The sequence below is a fragment of the Typopeltis vanoorti genome, chromosome 11 (genome assembly GCF_054136105.1).
Source record: "Typopeltis vanoorti isolate ZY-2024b chromosome 11, IOZ_Tvanoo_1.0, whole genome shotgun sequence".
NCBI lineage: Eukaryota > Metazoa > Arthropoda > Arachnida > Uropygi > Thelyphonidae > Typopeltis > Typopeltis vanoorti.
This window is the reverse complement of record NC_143559.1, coordinates 132,112,648-132,134,883: the sequence shown is the minus strand read 5'-3', so window position 1 is coordinate 132,134,883 and position 22,236 is coordinate 132,112,648. Positions and strand designations below refer to the sequence as shown.

General features: G+C 36.8%; 1 long non-coding RNA gene across 2 annotated transcripts in view; it reads left to right on the top strand.

Moving 5' to 3' along the window:
* LOC150102054 (uncharacterized) overlaps positions 1–22,236 on the top strand; it is a 112,686-nt gene that overhangs the window by 71,173 nt on the left and 19,277 nt on the right. The window contains exons 1-2 of one of the 2 annotated variants that reach the window (XR_016549038.1): positions 2,558–4,602; positions 20,277–20,393. This is a non-coding gene — a long non-coding RNA (uncharacterized LOC150102054). Of the gene's footprint in view, positions 1–2,557; positions 4,603–20,276; positions 20,394–22,236 lie in introns of those variants that run through there. The other variant, XR_016549037.1, reaches the window with a different exon arrangement.

The window sequence follows — 22,236 nt, the reverse complement described above, 5'->3', positions numbered from 1 at the left end:
TATGTCTGAAATTATTCAGGTATCAAATTTTATTACTTTGCATTGATGAGTAATTTTATTACTTTGCGATTAATGCAAAATAATTTTATTACTTTGCATTTATCGTTCTATTGTATAAGACCCTGATAAGACCACATTTAGACTATTGTTCTCAATTTTGGTCCCCAGGATTTGAAGGGGATAAATTTAACTGTGGAAAGGGTACAGAGATAGATGACAAAGATGGTGTCAGGAATGTACAATGTTAGTTATGAGGATCAGCCGAGGGAATATGGACTGCAGAGTTTGGTAGATAGAAGGAGAAGAGGAGATATGATTGAGACTTAACCTGTTGAGAGGTAGTTACAGGGTTGACATTGGGGAGTTCTTTCGCTTGGTGGAACAGCGGGAAGGAATGATGACAAGGGCCATCCCTGGAAGTTATGAAAGGAAGCTATGAGCAAGAGACTGAGGAGTGGTTTCTTTGCATGGAGGGTAGTTGAACTGTGGAATGCATTACCTGATAGAGTGATGAGAGCAGGAATGGTCAATGAGTTCAAGGAGTGGTATGATAGACTTTGTGTTTCCTAGGAGGGACCTCCCACGATGAGTCTTTTGACTCCATGGAGGCCTGAATAATAATAATAATATAGATCATATAGAAAATCTGAATAGATTTTCTTTCCTTGTCATTTTCATATAATGTGATAATGCAGGTTCCTTGAGGAACCTGCATGATCACATTGTTCCTAATAAAAATAAATAAATAAAAATAAAATATACGAATGTATTCTAGGCCCCTCATATAATCTAATCATTAATCATCATTTAACATTTTAGAGCATTTTATTCGGAGTCATGCATTGATTTTGATTCTTTGCTTATTGCTGAGTTGACATTTTGCATTACATATTTGAATTGAATTAGTTCACTGAGCATGTTTGTTGCAGGAAGAATAGCCATATTAGAAGAATGCATTAGTATAATCTGTCATATACATTTAATAGTGGTAAATTTTAATTTAATGAAAAGTACTTAATTGTTTATTATTCATAATTTGTATGGTAAAAAATAGAATATAAATTTTGTATTTTCTGAAGGTATTATGACTGTTGTCAGAACTTGTAAACTGTATTTATTATAGAAACTGGCATTATTCCAATAAAAAAGATACTAAATCACAGTTGCATTTGCTTCCCAGCCTTGCTCTATTTATAGATCTGAGCACAGTGTTGATCAATAGTGAAAAACAGAATATACATAGGTAAATTGACATTGTTTTTAGAAAAATCACTTAACAATAAATATCCAGGTTAACTTGGGTTAAATTTTTATTATACATTCAACCAAAGCTGAACTTTTAAAAACAGGAATAAAAATCATGAGAACCTTAAGGCAGCGGTATAAAATATTTTGGATATTAATTTTATTATGTAAATAATGGTAATTGATATAATTGGAATAAGACTTTGACATGCAGAAATAAAGCAGTTATGGTTAGTGTAGTAATGTGGATGTGTTTCAATGTATAAGTCCTTGATCAGACATCACCTCATATGGAGTATTGTGCCAATTTGGTCATCTAGTTTTCATGGGTATGAGAATATATATTACAGTCCAGAGAGGATTGACCAAGGTGATAGCTGGTCTTTGGCATGTAGGATATGCAAGCAGATTGAGAGAACACAATTTGCAGAGCTTCATGAATAGGAGAGGGGATGTGATTGAGACATATAAGTTGTTATATGTCTTAATCACATATATGGAAGAAATTTTTCATAGAATGAAAGACAGATAAAACAAGATTCCCTAGAAATTGTATAAGGAGAGTGTGAATAAGGGATATAGAGCAGGTTCTTTCCATGGAGAGTGCATATTGCCTGAGAGTGTGGGTAATGCAGATGTGTTGAATAAGTTTAAGCACGATTTGATGAGCTTTATGTGTGACATTGCACTACATTCTGAGATAAATATTTTTGACCCCATGGAGGTCTGGTGTTAATAATATCAAAATCCAAGCACCCAATATCTTGCAACTACTACTACAATAGACCATTTCTGCTGCTGGTCACTTGCTGCTAGCCCAACCTCAAATTTGACCAGTCACCAATGTTTGTAGTACAGTCTGATATTGAGATTAATATTTAATCTTCAGATAATAGTACTAAGTTTTAAATAGATTTATATTAGGTATATAATAGAAATTAGATTAAGCTTAGAAATAAAAGTTTGATTTTTAACACTTTCAGTCCTATCGATGTAAATATATATCGATATGTATATATACTTACAGAAGATCTAGAACTCAAAGTGTTAAAGGTGTCCATGGCATGATGATTGATCAACAAAAATAATGTGATCATTACAGTAATAAGCTCTAATGAAAAGCTGATTTCATACTGAAACTTGCATCATCAGTGTGTGGAAACGACAAGCAACATGCGGTAAATACAACAATCATTTAACCAATTAAAAATGGTTGCCACATGCTAGCTAGAGAAATAATTTTTTAAAAAAACTACTATTTTTGATATTTACATAAAATGAGAATCTTCCAAACTTTTGGGGAAGAGAGATATCCATTTTGATTCATGTCAGGTCAATGTAAAAGGGCTTCACAACTTTCTTTGAATAAGTTGTTCATATGTTGAAAAGTGTTTCTTAGAAAGGACCTCCCATGATGAGTCTTTTGACTCCATGGAGGTCTGAATAATAATAATAATAAATAATAATAATTTAAAATTGCTCCTATCAAGAAGACGAGCTTTATCCCACAGAATACTGTATTTAATCAATACCATGCTCTGCCAGACCAGACTTAAGGTTTCAGGTATTCGATGTAGTATTGATGTTCATTAATTCTTTTTTTTTTTACACAGAACAGTCTGTCTGCCCAAAGTTTAGTTGCTGTGTACCAGATTCTTTGTGAATGTAATTTGACATATTTTGGACAGAGGGCTTTCTATTTATCTATTTAACTCTAATTTGTCTATCCTTGTGTTACTATTTTAATTGGAAAGGGTCCAAAAGTGACTGACTAAGGTAGTTTCTGACCTCTGGAATGTCGAGTATGAGGAAAGATTGAGAAGATGTAATTTTCAGAGTCTGGTGGACAGGAGGAAGAGGGGAGATATGATAGAGACCTACAAGTTGGTAAGGGGTTGTTATATGATCAATGGTGGAGAAGTTCTATAGAGAATAGTGGGAGATCAGGGGAGAACCAGAGGTCATCCCTGGAAACTGTATAAAGAGGATGTGAGAGGCAGGTTTTTTCGTGCAGAGTTGTGAATGATTGGAATGCCTTGCCTGAGTGTAGTATCTGCAAGGAGTTTGAGTGTGTTTAAGACATGATATGATGAGATGTGTGTATGATAAAAGGATCTCTCAGATGAGTCTTTGACTCCATGAGGTCTTGGGGTAATAATAATAATTATAAATGTCTGTGAGGAGATGTTCTTTGCATTATGGGAGATACTAAGACAAGGTATGAGGAGAGCTTGGTCCACCTTTACGACAGTCGCCACAGTCCTGAAGATACTTCAGCCGCAAACTTTGTTTGCTTACACTTGGATAAAGGATTAAACTAAATTTATTATAGTCTAACCAAGTGGGGAAAAACTTCCAAGATCATGTGTCTCAACTACCATATTTACTTAAATGTAACTTCCCCTTACGTATATCTTACACCCCTGATTTTACTCTCTGAAAAAAAGAAATTAAAACATTTTGCATATACCTCACACACGAAAAAAGTTTAAGACTTTAAGAAATAGATGATGCATGTTGTTATGACAGAAATAGTAAAAAAATTTCAGGTGTGAAGACTGACGTCCCGATTATTCATAGTGGTCCTTACACCTTGTCTACAGCCCTTGGATGTATTGGTCAACAAACCATTAGGACTATGCACAAAAATTCTACACAGAGTGGATGGCAGCTGGCGACTATGACCTGACTCGGTTCTTTAAAAACTGACAACTCTAATACCCTGGATGGGAACGAAGGTGATTCTATTTAGTAGATTGACAAAGCACACGAGGAAACTACTATTGAGACCGGAAGTAGCAATAGTGAATAGGAGATTCTTGCTAAGTCGCACCCATTTTCAGTTTTTTTAAGTCATGGTGATCTTATGATTCTGAAGTGATAAAAGAACAAGCGATAATGAAACTGTTCATTTTCATTTAATTACAGAAGCATTGTCACTAAAGATTCAAATATATAGCATGATGAAGGTGAGCAGCCAATCATATAAATAATGTTGATAATCAAAATTTAAATGCATTCATTTTATAAATAATGTGAGCAATTTATTTATTCATTCGTATGGGATCCCCCCCCCATCTGTTAGAACATATTCAGCCCACTTAATGAGGGATTAAGTATATGTATTTTATAACTGTAAATTCACGTGTATTCACGAGGCTTGTTTGCCTGTTCTGAGGGATGAAATGCCCAAGTTTCCAGGTGAAAAAAAAACTTCTACCTCTGTATGAGACCAGCTAATGTGCCTTTAGTTGAAAGAGCCCAGATAAAGGTTCCTCACATCTTGGACAGAAATCAAACCCAGGTCTTTCTGACGAAACAGCTTCGTCTATACTGACTGAGCTGAAGAGGCTCTATGTGAGTAATTAAAATTATAATGAATACTAAGAATTTAATAAATGTCGATTTAGTTTTTTCCTGAAAAACTTGAAGCTTCTGAAAATCCCTGCATATATCTTGCACCACGATTTTTTAACTTAATTTTTTTTTTATTATTATTACGTAACACCTCTAGGGAGTCCAAAGACTCATCAAAGGAGGTCATCTACTCAACAACTCTTAACCAACTGCAACTTCACCAACGCTATCTGCCACCACCACTAGTATTTTACAGACAGTCGCAAACATCCATGCCCACGACAGGATTCGAACCCGCAGCCTTTTGGCTAGAGTGCGGATACGCTAACCACTCGGACAACCAGGCTGGCGAGAAGTTTCCAATTCTAGATCAGTCTGTATAACTACAGTTGTGGTGAAGATGTTGGAGAGATTGGTTAGGAATAGAATACACAATTGGATTGATGGATATATAACATTCTTTATAATGGTGAGCATGGATTTATAAAGGATTTTGGAGAAAAAAGTATGAATTATATTCAAGTAAATATGGAACTATCTATTCCCATCCTCTGCAGCTTATACACCAACTTATCATGCGATAATCTATCAAATGCTTTTGCAGAGTCCAAGAATATCACTTTATATGATTCTCTCTTATCTAATGCATTTGTTATCTATCATAAAATGCAAGTGAATTGCTAAAGCAGTACCTATTCTTTATAAATCCATGCTGACCATTATAGAGAATGCTATATATCCATCAACCCAATTCTGTATTCTATTTCTAACCAATCTCTCTAACACCTTCACAACTGTAGTTATAAGATTGGCCTAGAATTGGAAACTTCTCTCCTAGAACCATGCTTATGGAGTGGTATTATTTTGCCTTCTTTCCACTCCTTAGGAAAACCCTACCCATAACACTTTCATTAAATAACCAGATCAAGGGCATAGCCAACTGTTGTGCACATTCCTTAAGAATACATGGTGATATGTCATCCATTCCCACAGCCTTATTCATATCTAACCCAATCAATACCTGATACACCTCGGATTCTTTCACTTCCAATTCTCCAAGTTAAATGGATGAATTGCATCATAAAGAAACTAAAAAAAAACATTGTGGAGGGAATATAAAGAAAAAAGGTGATTGGCATATCCATGGTAAGAAAGACTAAATCAGATTGAGAGGAAATTATCTAAGTGTACAAAAGGAATCCTAAAGAGTTTTTTGTTGCTATGTACCAAGTAAGAGAAGAACAATTATTGAAGGATAACTTTAATTAGTGCTGATAGTAGGAAAGTGTTAGAAGTAGTTGAGATACTAACCAGTCCTTTTGCAAAATGATCAGTTAGTATCTGAAGATGGATATGATGTAGAGGCAATGTGATGTTTGAGGTCGACAAACTGGAGATTTTCAAAATATTGAGAAATATGAACGTGAGTACAGCTGCAAGATTGGATGACATGTGAGCCTTTGTATTACAAGAATGTGAAAGAAAACTGGCTGCCTCTGGCCAAGTTGTTTAATCAGGTCTCAGCCCTTGCAGGGTTCTAAGAGAGTGAAAGAGAATAAGAAAGGAAGCTGCAAGAAAGAAGTAGCAAATTACAGAGCAATTAGTATTTCAGGAGTAGTGTTAAAGTATTGTAAAAGTTGCTTAAAGGTATAATTAAAGAATGGATAAACAGGAATATGATACTCTGTGGTGGACTGAATGCTTTGTGAAAGTGAATCCTGCCTTAGATTACTCAGATTTTGTAATAATGACAGGTGAGTTGGATAAGGTTACATATTGTGTATTAAATTGATGATACTAGGTTGCAGGAAATTGATGAGGTTAAAGACTAAGAGGTGATGGTGGACAGAATTGAAGTTCAGAGGACAAATTGTAAAAGTTGGCAGAATAATACATAGGATTACATGGATGTTGAAGAACAAATTGACAAGTAAAGATATAGAAGTTATTATCCCTCTTTATAAGAATATGATACTTCCACATCTTGACTAATGTTTGCGGATTTGGTCACCTGAGTTTTTTGGGGATGATGAAGCAGTTACCGGATCCAGAGACACATGTCCAAGATGGTGGAATGCTCCCTATGAGGCTAGATTGGAGGTGTGTGGAGTGCAAAGTATAGTTAACAGGCAGAAAAGAGGAGACATGATAGAAACTTCTGTTACTAAATGGGTTCATTAAGATTGATACAAAAGAAAAAATTTCAATATGTGGCGAGCAAGGAGAGAGCTGCGTCACCAATGGAACTTGTGTAAAAGTGTCGTTAATAGGGATGTGAGGACTAGATTTTTTTTTTCTTTTTTCTTGAAGAGTGGTGAATGACTGAAAAGGATTGACAGTGGTAATTGTGAGTGCTCTGACGGTGGATGAGTTGAAGGAGAGAATTGATTGGTGTCATATGAATAATATTAAGTTTGGTTTTCTCATGATGAGTCTTCTAACCTTATGGAGGTGCCAGTAACAATGATAATAGTGTAAATTGACTAGATGATTACAGCATTTTTCAAAGATCCAATTGCTTGAAAGATTATTATTATTAATGCATGTACACATCCATGGAGTCCAAAGACTCATCGTGGGAGACCCAAACTATCGACACTATATCTGTCGTATATTTCCTTGAAACCATTAACAGAGAAAGCACTCGCAACTTACTCAGGCAACCTATTCATTCATCACTCTCCAAGCAAAAAAAAAAAAAAAAAAAAAAAAAAATAGCCTTCATGCCCTTGTTAAAACAAGGGCACACTCTTACCCAAATTCTAGGGATGACCTCTTATTATGCCTGTTCTAGCAACGTACCGAAACATTTTTCCTACATCAAGCCTATAAAAGCTTAAATGTTTCTATCATATCTCCCCCTTTTTTTTTTTTTTTTGCCTAACAACCAACTTTTGCAATGCACAAACCCTCAGTCTCTCCTTTTAGGGAACAGCCCGCTCACCATCTTGGTCACTTGCCTCTGGATCCTCTCCACTGCTTCCTCATCCTCGAGAAACCTGGGTTGACTAGAACCTGAGCATGGTAGGTCACATGTGGTCATATCAATGCTTTATAAAGTGGAATGATAACTCCCTTATATCTGCTTGTTAGTGTGTTCTTCAATAACCAATTATTGAAGCAATATGCCCTTTGAATTTCAACTCTTGTCTACTATTACCCCCCTCCCTAAATCCATGGCTTCATCAATTTCCTGGAGTACACTTCTCTCGATGTGATATATAGTTTGTAATCTTTTGTATCCTAATATGCATAATTTTAAACTTTTCCACATTAAATTGACATTCATTATATTTTGCCCATACTGACCCGTATTTAAATCCTGCTAGATCTCAGCATCACCCTAATAGGATTTAAATGCGGGTCAGTATGGGCAAAATATAATGAACGTCAATTTAATGTGGAAAAGTTTAAAATTATGCATATTAGGATACAAAAGATTACAAACTATATATCACATCGAGAGAAGTGTACTCCAGGAAATTGATGAAGCCATGGATTTGGGGAGGTTAAAGGTTAGCTTGGCTAACCTTTAACCTCCTTTGGCTAACCTCCCCTCATAAAGTATCATATAATCATATGATACTTTATGAGGGGAGCATAGTTTTGTGAAGGGTCGGTCATGCCTTAGCAATCTACTAGCTTTTCATAATAGAGTGACAACAGAGTTGGATAAAGGGAATGGCTGCATGATGATACTGCTGGATTTTGCAAAGCCGTCTGACAGGATACTGCAGAGAACTCTGTTAGGCAAACTGCACCAAATGGGGATTGATAAAAAACAGGTGATATAGATAAAAGGGTACTGATGTACAGTTACCAAATAGTAGTTTATTGAGGAGCAGAATCCAGGAGAACTCAAGTGACTAGTAGTGTGCTGCAGGTCTCTGTGCTTGGACCACTGCTGTTTAATTTATACACAAACTTTGCATCATCAAAAAAACAACTGAATATTTCCCTTGAGATGATTTCCTATGTCATTTATGTATAAATTAAACAGCAGTGGTCCAAGCACAGAGACCTGCAGCACACTACTAGTCACCTTTATCCAACTCTGTTGTCACTCTATTATGAAAAGTTAGTAGATTGCTGAGGCATGACCGACCTTCACAAAACTATGCTCCCCTCATAAAGTATCATATGATTATCCATTCATTCTTGAATTTTCTTTTTGACCAACTTTTCCAGTACTTTTACCACCACTCCTGAAATACTAATTAGTCAATAATTTGCTGCTACAGACTTAGATCCTCCTTCATTCAAAGGAATTATTTTGTCCTCCTTACACTCTCTTGAGACTTTGGCAGAGCAGAGACTTGAATTAAACAGCCTAGTCAAAAGCATTGTCAGCTTCACTGCACATTCTCGTAAAACATGAGCTGATTATCCCATCCAGTCCCACAGTTGCATTCAGATTCTACAGTATCCTAAATGCCTCCAAATCATCAACTTCTGTTCTCACATTAGTCTGTCACTTCTTTCATAACAGTATCTTCACTTGGATGATATACCCTTGTGAAACGATCACTCAGTAGCTCAACAATTTATTCTGCCTCCATTACCTCTCTACCATCTGCACTCATTAAAGTTATCCTTCCATAGTCATTCTTACTCCTACTTGCCACATAATGAAAAAAATTTTGGGATTTCCTTTTGCCTGTTTAGCTGATTTTTTCTAATAATATGAATTTTCTTCCATACCATGCTGGTCTCCTTTCTTGTCTGATCCTTGCACTGTTCACGAGTTAGCTGGTCACCTTTCTCCTTATATACCCTCCAAAATATTTTCTTTGTTTGCAGCTCATGCTTAATGATGTTACTCATCCATCTAATTCCTACCCAATTTACCTTCCTGACCTTGGGTATACAGTGTGATATTGTTTCTTCCATACACTGTAAGCACCCTTCCTTGGCTAAACTTTATGCCATGGTACTGCTTCAAGCTGCCTCCTAAGTGTATCATAATCACCTGCCTAGTAACCACATAATAACCACATATTATTAGTATTACGTAACACCTCTAGGGAGTCCAAAGACCCATCGAGGGAGATCACCTACTCTGCAGCTTTCCGTCTCCACGACTACGCCAACCGTAACTACCTACATCATTTACACCAACACCATCACCACTAGTATTTTCACAGACAATCACAAACATCCATGCCCACGGCGGGATTCAAACCCACAGCCGTTTGGCTAGAGAGCAGATACGCCACCCACTCGGCCAGCCTTCCCTTTCTTAATTGGAATTTCCACAAGTTTTGCTACCTCCCAAGTCAAAATCACATGATCACTAGATCATGTGATTTTGACTTGGGAGGTAGAATCAATTGTAGAATCAGTCATGTGATTTTGACTGATTCTACAACAAGATCCAACACTCTTGTACCCCAAGTCCACTCCATCACATTCTGCTTCAACATTAAGTGTATAAATTCCATTTCCTTTCTGCTATATGTGATGTTTTCTCCTTTCAGTCTATGTCTCTGAATTTGAAGTCCCCCATAATAATAAATCGACTTGCACTCATTGTACTAATCTGCTGATGCCACATCATCCCTGGTTCCCCCCCCCCTTTCCAGCCAATAGCAGCAACCAGTTTTATATTTTGTCCTATTGGCCTCAATCTCACACCAGATTGACTCAACAGGACTACCATCTGCCCAACTGACTCCTACTGTTGTTGGCTGAAGTTCATTTGTTATCATCAGCAGTACCCCAGGGCTATACTTACTTTTCCCGAGGCACAAGAGTGCTCTGTCCTCTTTTACAATATGAATAAAGACAAATAAAAATTAAACATTTTATTATGTTAAAAAAAATTTATTATTATTATTATTATTCAGGCCTCCAAGGAGTCAAAAGACTCATCAAGGGAGGTCCTTCCTAAGACAAAGTCTGTCAAGACTCATCGAGAGGAGGTCCCCTCCTGAGAAACACAAAGTCTATCATACCACTCTTTAAACTCGCTGACCGTTCTCGCTCCCACCACTCCATCAGGCAATGCATTCCACGGCTCAACCACCTTCCACACAAAGAAACCACTCCTCACCCTCTTGCTCACAGTTTCCTTTCGTAACTTCCAGGGATGGCCTCTTGTCATCACTCCTTCCCGCTGTTCAACCAAGCGAAAGAACACCACAGTGTCAACCCTGTAACCACCTCTCAGCAGTTTAAAAGTCTCAATCATATCACCTCTCCTTCTTCTATCCACCAGACTCTGCAGTCCACATTCTCTCAGCCGATCCTCATAACTATCCTTGTACAGTCCTGAAACCATCTTTGTCATCCATCTTTGTATCCTTTCCACAGTTAATTTATCCCCTTCAAATCCTGGGGACCAAATCTGAGAACAATAGTCCAAGTGTGGTCTGATCAGAGACTTATACAACGGAATGATAACCCTCTTATCTCTGCAGGTCAGTGTCCTTCTCATAATAGCAGCAATCCTCTGTGTTACCTTCACCACCTTTGCAATATTTCCCCTAAACTTCAGGTTTCTATCAATCATCAACCCCAGATCTCTTGTCTCCCCTACTTCCTCCAGTATAACTCCTCCCATAGAGTATGCAGCATCCCATCGATGTTTCCCAAACCTCAAGACCTTACATTTTGTTGCATTAAACTGACAACCCCATTCATTTGTCCATCTATCTAGCTTATTTAAATCCTCTTGCAGGGCTACCACATCTGCACTATTACTAATAATCCTTCCCAGCTTCGCATCATCCGCAAACAACTGAATATCCCACTGAAATCCACTGGCTATGTCATTGATATAAAGGTTAAACAATGTAGGTCCTAGTACTGAGCCCTGTGGGACCCCACTTGTAACCCTCCGCCTCCTGGAGCTAAGTAATGCTAAGTAAAGACAATACATATCAAACACAAATGTTAAACTAAGTCTTTACACTAAGTAAAGACACTAAAAATGCTTTTCCTAGATTTCTCTTTCGCAGATGTATCAATAATATCATCATAATTGAAATTATTCACATCATTTTAAATAAATAAATAGTGATAAATTTGACATTTTATCCTGATTGCAATGAGTTTCTTAAATAATTTTTCACCCTTTTAAGAATAGAAAATGAATATTCTCCACTGGCATTACTAGAAAAATTATTGTTTACAGTATTGTTTCCACATTAAGAAATATTGATCTGGGTCCCTTATTTATCAGATTGTACATGTCTACTAAATTATAAATGTTTTCTTTTATGTATTCCAGAAACTGGATGAGTTGATCTTTAAATTTATCTCACTTACAATATCTGAGTTATAAATTGTTATCAATTATTTAATCCTGGAACCTTAGTTTTAACCCCCCCCCCCTCCCAACCGGCCAGGATGTCTATAGATGTCCAGTTAAATCTGGATACGATGCTGTAGCACCCGTTGAATAACATGGATAAGAAGTGCAATTTGGTCTCACTGTTTCATCCACCTCGCCAGTAGGGAGGTTAAGGAGATTTACAGTTGATGAGGCTAATATAAATTCTAAAAATGATATATAACATCAGTTAAAACCATAAACAGGGTAATGTAGTAATTCCTTCAGCATTTAAAGAAAGATATCAATGTTTCTCAACAATTTAAGATTTAACAAAAAATATGAAATGATCTAGATCATAGGTTGCCAAACTTTTTCAGGCCACCGCCCACTTTGCAAGACATAAATTTTGTAATACTACCCCCCACCCCATTATAACAGTTTGAATAAAACCATATTTCAAATACTCAATACTGTACCGTCGACATTTCTTCTTATATTCAGACATAATGAAGTAATAAAATTTGCAAAAATATTCACAAAATAAAAGATTTAATTTACACTTTGTATGACTCCACTTATCTATCACACTTTCGACTGATGATTGTTGGCAAAGCACACAAAAAATAATAAAACTTATTCCTAAACCACTGGTATTTATAGATTTGAAATCTAGCCCGAATCGACTTGCATGCATTGACTTGTTTGCGATACCATCGTACTCGTGCTTTGAACAAGTCACTGCAAGCACCCATATTCCTGCCAAAACATGCTGAATTGAGTGAATTACCTACGTAATAGTTGACCGACATACTAGTTAAGACTCGTCTGCTGCATGGATAGACTAAAGCCTGTATGGCATGATCAATTTTTACAATAGCAAAAAATGAATACATTTTTTTTAAGTATATAAAAAATAGAAGTTAAAATGTCCTGTATGACACGTTCAATTTTCTCATTGACATAGAAAATTAACATCTATTTCTATCTGACATGGTAAATTTTCAAATGATTAAATAATTGAAATAGAAAATTGATAAAAAAAAAAAATCGATCGTGTAAGACTGGCATAAGATGAATTAAAATTCAATATTTACATTTTAAATGATTATCTAATCGCAAAATCACGAAAATAATTAATTTTTAAATATATATTATTAATTTCTTGTATAAAGAGCCACCGACCAATGGACCGCCTGAACGCACCCAAATGCTTCTGATCCCACTACAGCCCCCCCCCCTCTAGAAGGCTTCAGCATCCACTGGGGGGCAGTACTGCCCACTTTGGGAACCTATGATCTAGATTTACCTTAAATACATAAATGAAAAATCAAGTTAAATTAAGATTTAAATAAATGAATAGATTAGCGTCTTGATGTCTTTTGTGACAAATCAACAAATAGATAAGTGAAAATAGGGTTTCAAGATTAATGACTGCAAACAGGTCATGAACACAAAATATATATAAGAAAATGAATAGTATTTGCATTTTTGTTTAATAAAAAGGGCATGTGATCTAGTTAGATATTGACTGAAGCAACGATCCTTTTTCTGAGCTATATAATGATATGTAGGAAATTTAACGAAAAGCGATCAATTTTTTTATTATCAATTTTAAATCTCATTGTTTGGGGCCCTTGAATTGGTCCTAATTTTTCAGGGTCCCAGCTAGAGCCTTGTGCACCTATGCATAAATACAGCCCTGCCCCATCTCCTGTCATGTCTACTCTATCCTCTCTGAAAATACTAAATCCATCACATTGTATACCTGAAACTACGTCATCTGCTGTCAGCCAAGTCTCCTGTAACTTTTGGTGGGATTGCACTAACTGATGCCAAAAATTCCTCCCTCTTGTTCCTGATACTTTTGGTTAGTTTATAGAAACTGCAGCATCCCTGTTGGGCAATCTGATTTCTAAGATTATTATAATCACCTGCTTTATAATTCTACAAAAATTCCTTTCTCTTTTATACTCCTGCATATCTATTCATCCTCTAAGTCAAAACCAAATGATCACTTTCTCCAACCAGGAACAGAGATGCCATTTCCGTTACAATTAGGTCTGCTACAACCAAATCCAAAATTCTTGAACCTTGTGTTCCTTCTACTACATGTTGCCTAAGACATTTGTATCTCAAAAATTCCAGGATTCCATTCTCTCACTACTACTATATGCAGTTTCCTTTTCCTAATTTATGCTGCTGTAGTTAAAATCTCCCATAACAATATTTTTTTTTTGTACTTGCCAAATACAACTGCCTAACCATCTCCTGCTCTTCACCCCCTCTCTTCTCCCTAGCTTATAGCAGCACCTCACTAAATATCCTGTCTTGCCAACCTCCACTTCACACCATGTGCTCTTATAACCATTAGTGCCAATGACGTCCAAATCCTCCACTCGGAGAAGATGCAACTTATCATAAGCAATACTCCAGCACTGCATTTGCCCTTCCTATCCTGCTGAAAAAATCTGTTCCTTTCTACTTCTATTTCTGTTAGTATATAATCTTCCATCAACCATGTTTTGTTTATCCCAATAATCTTTTGGATAGGCTTAGAACTATCAATACTTCTCCTTTGTTCTGGATATTCCTGCCATTAGTATAAAGAATCAATGCATTGATTCTTTATACTAATCGCAGGCATTCTTTATACTAATCGCAGGCATTCTTTATACTAATATACTGTTCCCACAAGAGGCCACCCCTTATACCATCCATCCTGGTAATTTTAATTTTAGATTCAGGTTCTTTAACCAAAACAACATTCCACTCGCCAAAAAACACTGTAATAACCATACCAAAACCTCATGCACTATTTCTAAAAGTAATTACTATTATTATTCAGGCCTCCATGGAGTCAAAAGACTCATCGTGAGAGGTCCTTCCTAAGAAACACAAAGTCTATCAAGACTCATTGATGGGAGGTCCCCCTTTAGAAACACAGTCTATCATACCTCCTTAAACTTATTGACCGTTCTTGCTCTCACCACTCCATCAGGCAATGCATTCCATGGTTCAACCATCCTCCGTGCAAAGAAACCACTCCTCACCCTCTTGCTCACAGTTTCCTTTCGTAACTTCCAGGGAATGCCTCTTCTCATCACTCCTTCCCGCTGTTCAACCAAGTGAAAGAACTCCCCACTGTCAACCCTGTAACCACCTCTCAACAGTTTAAAAGTCTCAATCATATCATCTCTCCTCCTTCTATCCACCAAACTCTGCAGTCCACATTCTCTCAGCTGATCCTCATAACTAGCATTGTACAGTCCTGAAACCATCTTTGTTATCTGCCTTTGTACCCTTTCCACAGTTAATTTATCCCTTTCAAATCCTGGGGACCAAATCTGAGAACACTAGTCAGTGTGGTCTAATCAGGGTCTTATACAACAGAATGATAACTGTTTTATCTCTACAGATCAGCATCCTTCTCATTATTGCAGCAATCCTCTGTGTTACCTTTGCAATATGTCACTTAAATTTCAGGTTTCTATCAATCATCAGCCCCAGATCTCTTGTCTCCCCTACTTCCTCCAGTATAACTCCTCCCGTAGAGTATGCAGCATCCCATCGATGTGTCCCAAGCCTCAAGATCTTATTTTGCTGCATTAAACTGATACCCCCATTCATTTGCCCATCTGTCTAGCTTATTCAAATCCTCTTGCAGGGCTGCCGCATCTGCACTATTACTTATCCCTTTTATTACTTTCAACTTATTAATTTATCCCTTTCAAATCCTGGGGACCAAATCTGAGAACAGTAGTCCAAGTGTGGTCTGATCAGGGTCTTATACAACAGAATGATAACTGTTTTATCTCTGCAGATCAGCATCCTCCTGATTATTGCAGCAATCCTCTGTGTTACCTTCACCACCTTTGCAACATTTCCCCTAAATCTCCCAGATCTCTTGTCTCCCCTACTTCCTCCAGTATAACTCCTCCCATAGAGTATGCAGCATCCCATCGATGTGTCCCAAACCTCAAGACTTTATTTTGCTGCATTAAACTGAAACCCCCATTCATTTGCCCATCTGTCCAGCTTATTCAAATCCTTTTGCAGGGCTGCCGCATCTGCACTATTACTACTAATCGTTCCCAGCTTTGCATCATCCGCAAACAACTGAATATCCCCTTGCAATCCACTGACAATGTCATTGATATAAAGGTTAAACAATATAGGTCTCAGTACTGAGCCCTGTGGGACCCCACTTGTAACCCTCTGCTTCCTTGAAACTGCCCCACCATACACAACTGTCTGATACCTATCGGGAAATCCAGTTGACCAATCTGACATCCAAACCCATGTGCTTTAACTTAAATATCAGCTTATCATGTGGCGCCCTGTCAAATGCCTTCGCTAAATCTAAGAAAATGGCGGTATATGCCTTTCCCTCATCTAATGCTCTTGTAACTTTATCATAAAAGGCTAGCATATTGCTAAAACAAAAGCGCCCCTTCACAAACCCATGTTGAGTGTCATAGATAACATTACCCATATCTGCCCAATGCTGTATACGGTCCTTCACTACTTTCTCTAAGATCTTACTAATGAATTAATCCATGATGAATTTTTTAAAAACTAACATTAACATTCTTTCATTGTTAGCATTCTTCCAGTATTTATATATAAATTCTGGTGTTATTGATATTTTCATCACTGGTGCATAATACCTGCAATGAATTCAAAATTGCTTTTCTCTTGAAGTAAATATAGGTGAGCCTGATTAATTTCAACTTGTTTTATTTAAATATGATATCACAAATTGCTTAGGCATCCCTCAGGAATCAAAATTTTATGTTGCCATGCTCAATGTATTTACCATACATATTATGAACCTATAGCATTGGTTATTATTATTCAGGACCCCGTGGAGTCACAAGACTCATTATAAGAAGACCTCCTAGACAATACAGTCTATCATTACAGTGGAATTCAAACACGTGACCAACAGGTCATGTGTTTGAATTCCACTGCAATATGTACCTTTGATATGGTACAGTATGACCTTTGCTGCCCTTGTGTCATTAAAACCATAAATCATCATCGCCATCACCTTGTCCTCGCTCTTATCTCCTTGTTGCACCCACCAGATAAAAGAACTCCCCAGTATTATCTCTCAATAGTTTAAATGTTTGATCATATCACCTCTCCTATCTGCCAAACTTTGTGGTCCACACACACACACAAGCATGTATGTAAATTTATTGAGTTTAAAAAACTAAGTAAATTCACACACAGGTTAGTTTTTTAATCACTTTTGCTTTTAACTGCACCAATGAATTTCTTTGATTAAGAATCCAGTAAGAATTAGCAACCATACTGGATTTGCACTTGCCTGAGTACCATTGTTCTATAAAAAATATCCTGATAAAATTGCTTGTAATGTTCATCATTGACAGCATCTTCCAAGCTAGCAGGAAAGATATTCAATTGTGAATGTTATTAAAGTGCATCAAATGTCATTCAAGTGCATCTTTAATAACACTACATCCCACTACAAATGCATATTTTATTTTGGTGAAATACTATTTACAAATATATTCACAGAGAAAAATTCAAAACATGCAATTACCTCTTCTGCAACATCTCTAATTTCATTTTCAACTAGCCCTAAAAATGAGCAGTAACTTTATTAAGATGTCATGAAAAGAGCTAATCTTTCATACATTTACAAATCTGATCTAATAAGAATGGATTTTTTAATTTTTGCATCACTTACTTTAGGAACTCATTCTTTAAATACAAGAAGAGATTATCACCATTATTATTTAAATCCTTAATAAAAATCTTCATTAAAGAGAATTCAATGTGCAGCAGTAATAAGAGACTCTTCAATCTTCACAAGGAAAGAGTGGGAAATGCTTTTTTTCCCTGACACACAACTTGGTCATACAGTCATTTTTTAACCTTGGAATAGCTGTCTTTAGGTTGACTATTTCATGAATATAAAAAGCAACAATATTTCATACCACAGTAGCTGCATGCCCATTAAAAGTATTGCTGCGTTGATGGCACTGCAGATGTTCCACCTTGATTCACATAGTATATGTATATAACAATCTGAGTGTTTCCATTAATATTATTGCTAAAACAACTACCACTCAGGGGGAAAGTTAGGGGGGATCTGATTTTTCCTTATCATGCTTCCAAAACAATAAGAACTTTGGGTTATTTTCAAGGAGGTTTCAGTCCAGACCCTGAGATTTCACATGCATTTTTGTAATGTTTCCTCACAACATGGCCCCTGAATAAGATGTTTGCATAACTGGTGTCTGAAAATCTGGATGCAGTTCATGAGAACATGGTGCTGTGCTTTCAGGTTCATTGGTAGAATTGAATTGTCTTTATGCACAGTCCATGCTGCAGATAGTTTAATAACTGGCTTGCTGTCCTGAGGCTGGTCTCGTGGCTGATGGTAAGTGTGAGCATTTTATTACGTTAAAACTTTGCAAAAAAGCTAGAATTATTTGTTAAACAGAAGTAACAATCATTTACATCCCCTTTAGGTTCCTTCCTTGCTTAATGGTATGGAAGAAGCCAGCTACTCTTCATGATATTGTGATGACATTGTATGAACAACGCTGTCTCATTAAAGACAGCATTGTTCATACAATGCTGTCTTTTATTCTGTTTATACAATACTTGTGTGCTTGTTTGATCTCGAGAGTATTAATCTTTATATACAGGTATCTTTATGGAGTCAGAAGACTCAATGTGGGATGCTCACACTAACCTATATTATTATTATTATTCAGGCCTCCATGGAGTCAAAAGACTCTTCATGGGATGTCCTTTTTAAGAAAAAAGTATCAAGACTCATTGAGGGAGGTCCCTCCTAGGAAACACAAAGTCCATCATACCATTCCTTAAACGCATTGACCGTTCTCGCTCTCACCACTATATCAGGCAGTGCATTCCATGGTTCAACTACCCTCCATGCAAAGAAACCACTCCTCACCCTCTTTCTCACAGTTTCCTTTCGTAACTTCCAGAGATGGCCCCTTGTCATGACTCCTTCCCACTGTTCAACCAAGCAAAAGAACTCCCCAGTGTCAACCCTGTAATCACCTCTCAACAGTTTAAAAGTCTCAATCACATCACCTCTCCTTCTTCTATCTGCCAAACTCTGTAGTCCACACTCCCTCAGCCGATCCTCATAACTAACATTGTACAGTCCTGACACAATCTTTGTTATCCACCTTTATACCCTTTCCACAGTTAATTTATCCCTTTCAAATCCTGGGGACCAGATCCGAGATCTAAGTGTGGTCTGATCAGAGTCTTATACAACGGAATGATAACCCTTTTATCTCTGCAGGTCAGTGTCCTTCTCATTATTGCAGCAATCCTCTGTGTTACCTTCACTACCTTTGCAATATGACTCCTAAATTTCAGGTTTCTATCAATCATCAACCCCCAGATCTCTTGCTCCCGTACTTCCTCCAGTTTAACTCCCATAGAGTATGCAGCAGACCATCGATGTGTCCCAAACCTCAAGACCTTATTTTGCTGCATTAAACCGAACCCCCATTCATTTGCCCATCTGTCTAGCTTATTCAAATCCTCTTGCAGGGCTACCACATCTGCACTATTACTAATAACCCTTCCCAGCTTTGCATCATCCGCAAACAACTGAATATCCCCTTGCAATCCACTGACAATGTCATTGATATAATGGTTAAACAATATAGGTCCCAGTACTGAGTCCTGTGGAACCCCACTTGTAACCTTCTGCCTCTTTGATATTGCTCCACCATACACAACTCTCTGATACCTATCGGACAGCCAATCTTGAATCCAGTTGATCAATCTGACATCCAGACCTATGTGCTGCAACTTGAATATCAGCTTATCATGTGGCACCCTGTCAAATGCCTTTGCTAAGTATGAAAATAGCAGTGTATGCCTTTCCCTCATCTAATGCTCTTGTAACTTTATTATAAATGCACGTGACACCCATCATACTTCTTCCCAAATTCATTCACCACCAGGGCACTCATAACCAATCCTGGCAATTCGTTCTACTCATCCACCACTTCAAGTAAAAAAAAATATTCAATTGTTGAACCCTTTATCAACCACAGTCTTACACAACTTCCAAGGATGAACTAATTATATATGAATATAAAAGTTCAACATTGCCAACTTCTGCTGAATAAAAGATGGGTTCTTAAACAAACTTTCAGTGATGTATAGATGTCATTTTTGTATTCAGCACATACAGTTTTATTAAACTTGCCAGCTTTTGCCTAAATTCAAATTTCGGTATTGTAGTGTTATTTTATGTACATAAATGAAAAATATAATATTGTTCATGATTCTGTTATGAGGAGAGTATATATTGTATTTAGATGTTTTGATTTAACTTTAATATCCTTTCTTGTAATATGTTTTCTTGTAGAGACTTCTATCTGCATATGAATTGTGAAAAATGGATTCTCCATAAATGGACATACTTTGCAATTTACTGTAGAAAATTGCAGGTTAATTAGCAATATTCTTTTTGCTTCAAAAACAGGTGGCTACGTAATTATATTTTTAATATACAGTTATTAATTTTGCATTTTGAAGGCTATTCTTTTAATTTTTTAAAATACTAAAAGTGATAAGCATCACTGTATAACTGTTTAAAAAACTTCTTTCTGAAATATTAGCTAAATGTTAGCTGTTAATTATTATTATTGTTATTATCCAAGACCCCATGGAGTCAAAGACTCATCTAGGAGGTCCTTTTATCATACACACAGCTCATCATACCATGCTTTAAACACACTCAAATTTTCTGCAGACACCACACTCAGACAAGGCATTCCAATCATTCACAATTCTGCTTGAAAAAAAAAAAACCTGCTTCTCACACCCCGTTTATATAATTTCCAGGGATGACCTCTGGTTCTTCCTGATCTCCCACTGTTTTCTGCAGAACTTCTACAACATTGATCCTATAACAGCCACTTACTACCTTGTAGGTCTCTATCATATCTTTCGTTTTCCTCCTATCCACCAGACTCTGCAAATTGCATCTTCTCAATCTTTCCTCATATTGAACATTCCAGAGGTTAGAAACTACCTTAGTCACCTCTGGACCCTTTCCAGCATCTCTTTATCCTTCTGAAAACCAGGTGACCATATCTGGGCACAGTAGCCCATGTGTGGCCTAATCAAAGTCTTATACAGTGGAACTAAAATCTCCCTACTTCTACAAGTCAGTGTCCTCTGCATCATTCCCAGAAGCCTTTGTGTTGTCTTCACAGTCTTGGCCCCTAAATTTCAGTTGTCCCCTAAATTTCATATCCTTATCCACTATCACCCCAAGATCCCTTATTTCCTCCACCTCTGACGATATATCCTCACCAAGCATAAATTCTGCATCCTATCTTTGTTTTCCAAATTTTAAAACCTTACATTTTGTAACATTGAACTCACATCCCCATTCCCGTGCCCAACCATTCAATTTATTCAATTTTTGTAGGCCACAACATCTTCTCTACTCTTCATGGTTCATCCCAACTTTGCATCATCTGCAAACAACTGAATATCTCCATCCAAATCATCACCAATATCATTAATATACAAGTTAAACAGTAATGGCCCTGAAACAGACTTCTGAGGCATACCATTAGTGACTTTCCTTTTCCTGGATATCGCTCACCCATACACAACAACTTGTTGATACCTATCAGATAACCAGTCTTCAATCCAAATCCAATGGACTAATCTAATATCCAATCCCATCCACTTTAGTTTGACTATCAACTTATCATGTGTAATCTATCAAAAGCCTTTGCGAAATATAAGTATATTACTGTGTATCCTTCTCCTCTGTCCAAGGAAGCAGTCACCTTATTGTAATGAGTAATAGTTTGATTCTTGAGTTCTATCCCCTCCCTTATGAAGTGGCACAATCTTACCCTCCCTCCACTCCTTAGGAACTTGACCCAGTGCAAGACTCCTATTAAAAAAATGTCAAGGCAGGTGCAACTCCCTGTCACATTCCTTCAGAATATGTGGGCCCTTTCTAAGGAAAGTTTTAGGTATAATTTCTAAGAAATATACCTTATGATTAGTCATTACATAATGTACTTTCGTGTATAATTCCTTTTAATAAATGCTTTTTTTTTTTTTTTTTTCAAGATGCTGTGTTTCAAGATCTTTGACAAAAATACTATCAGGATTTGCTTTCATAGCCGTTGCTATGATCCATAAAATTTTTGTATGTTATTTAGCAGCCAGTATATAACAGAAATGTAGAATTAGCCTTTCAATGAAACATAAATATGCAAGGTGTGTGTGTGTGTGTGTGTGAATAAAATCATACCATCCTAGGTAGGGGTTCAAAGGAGGATGGATGGACATTATAT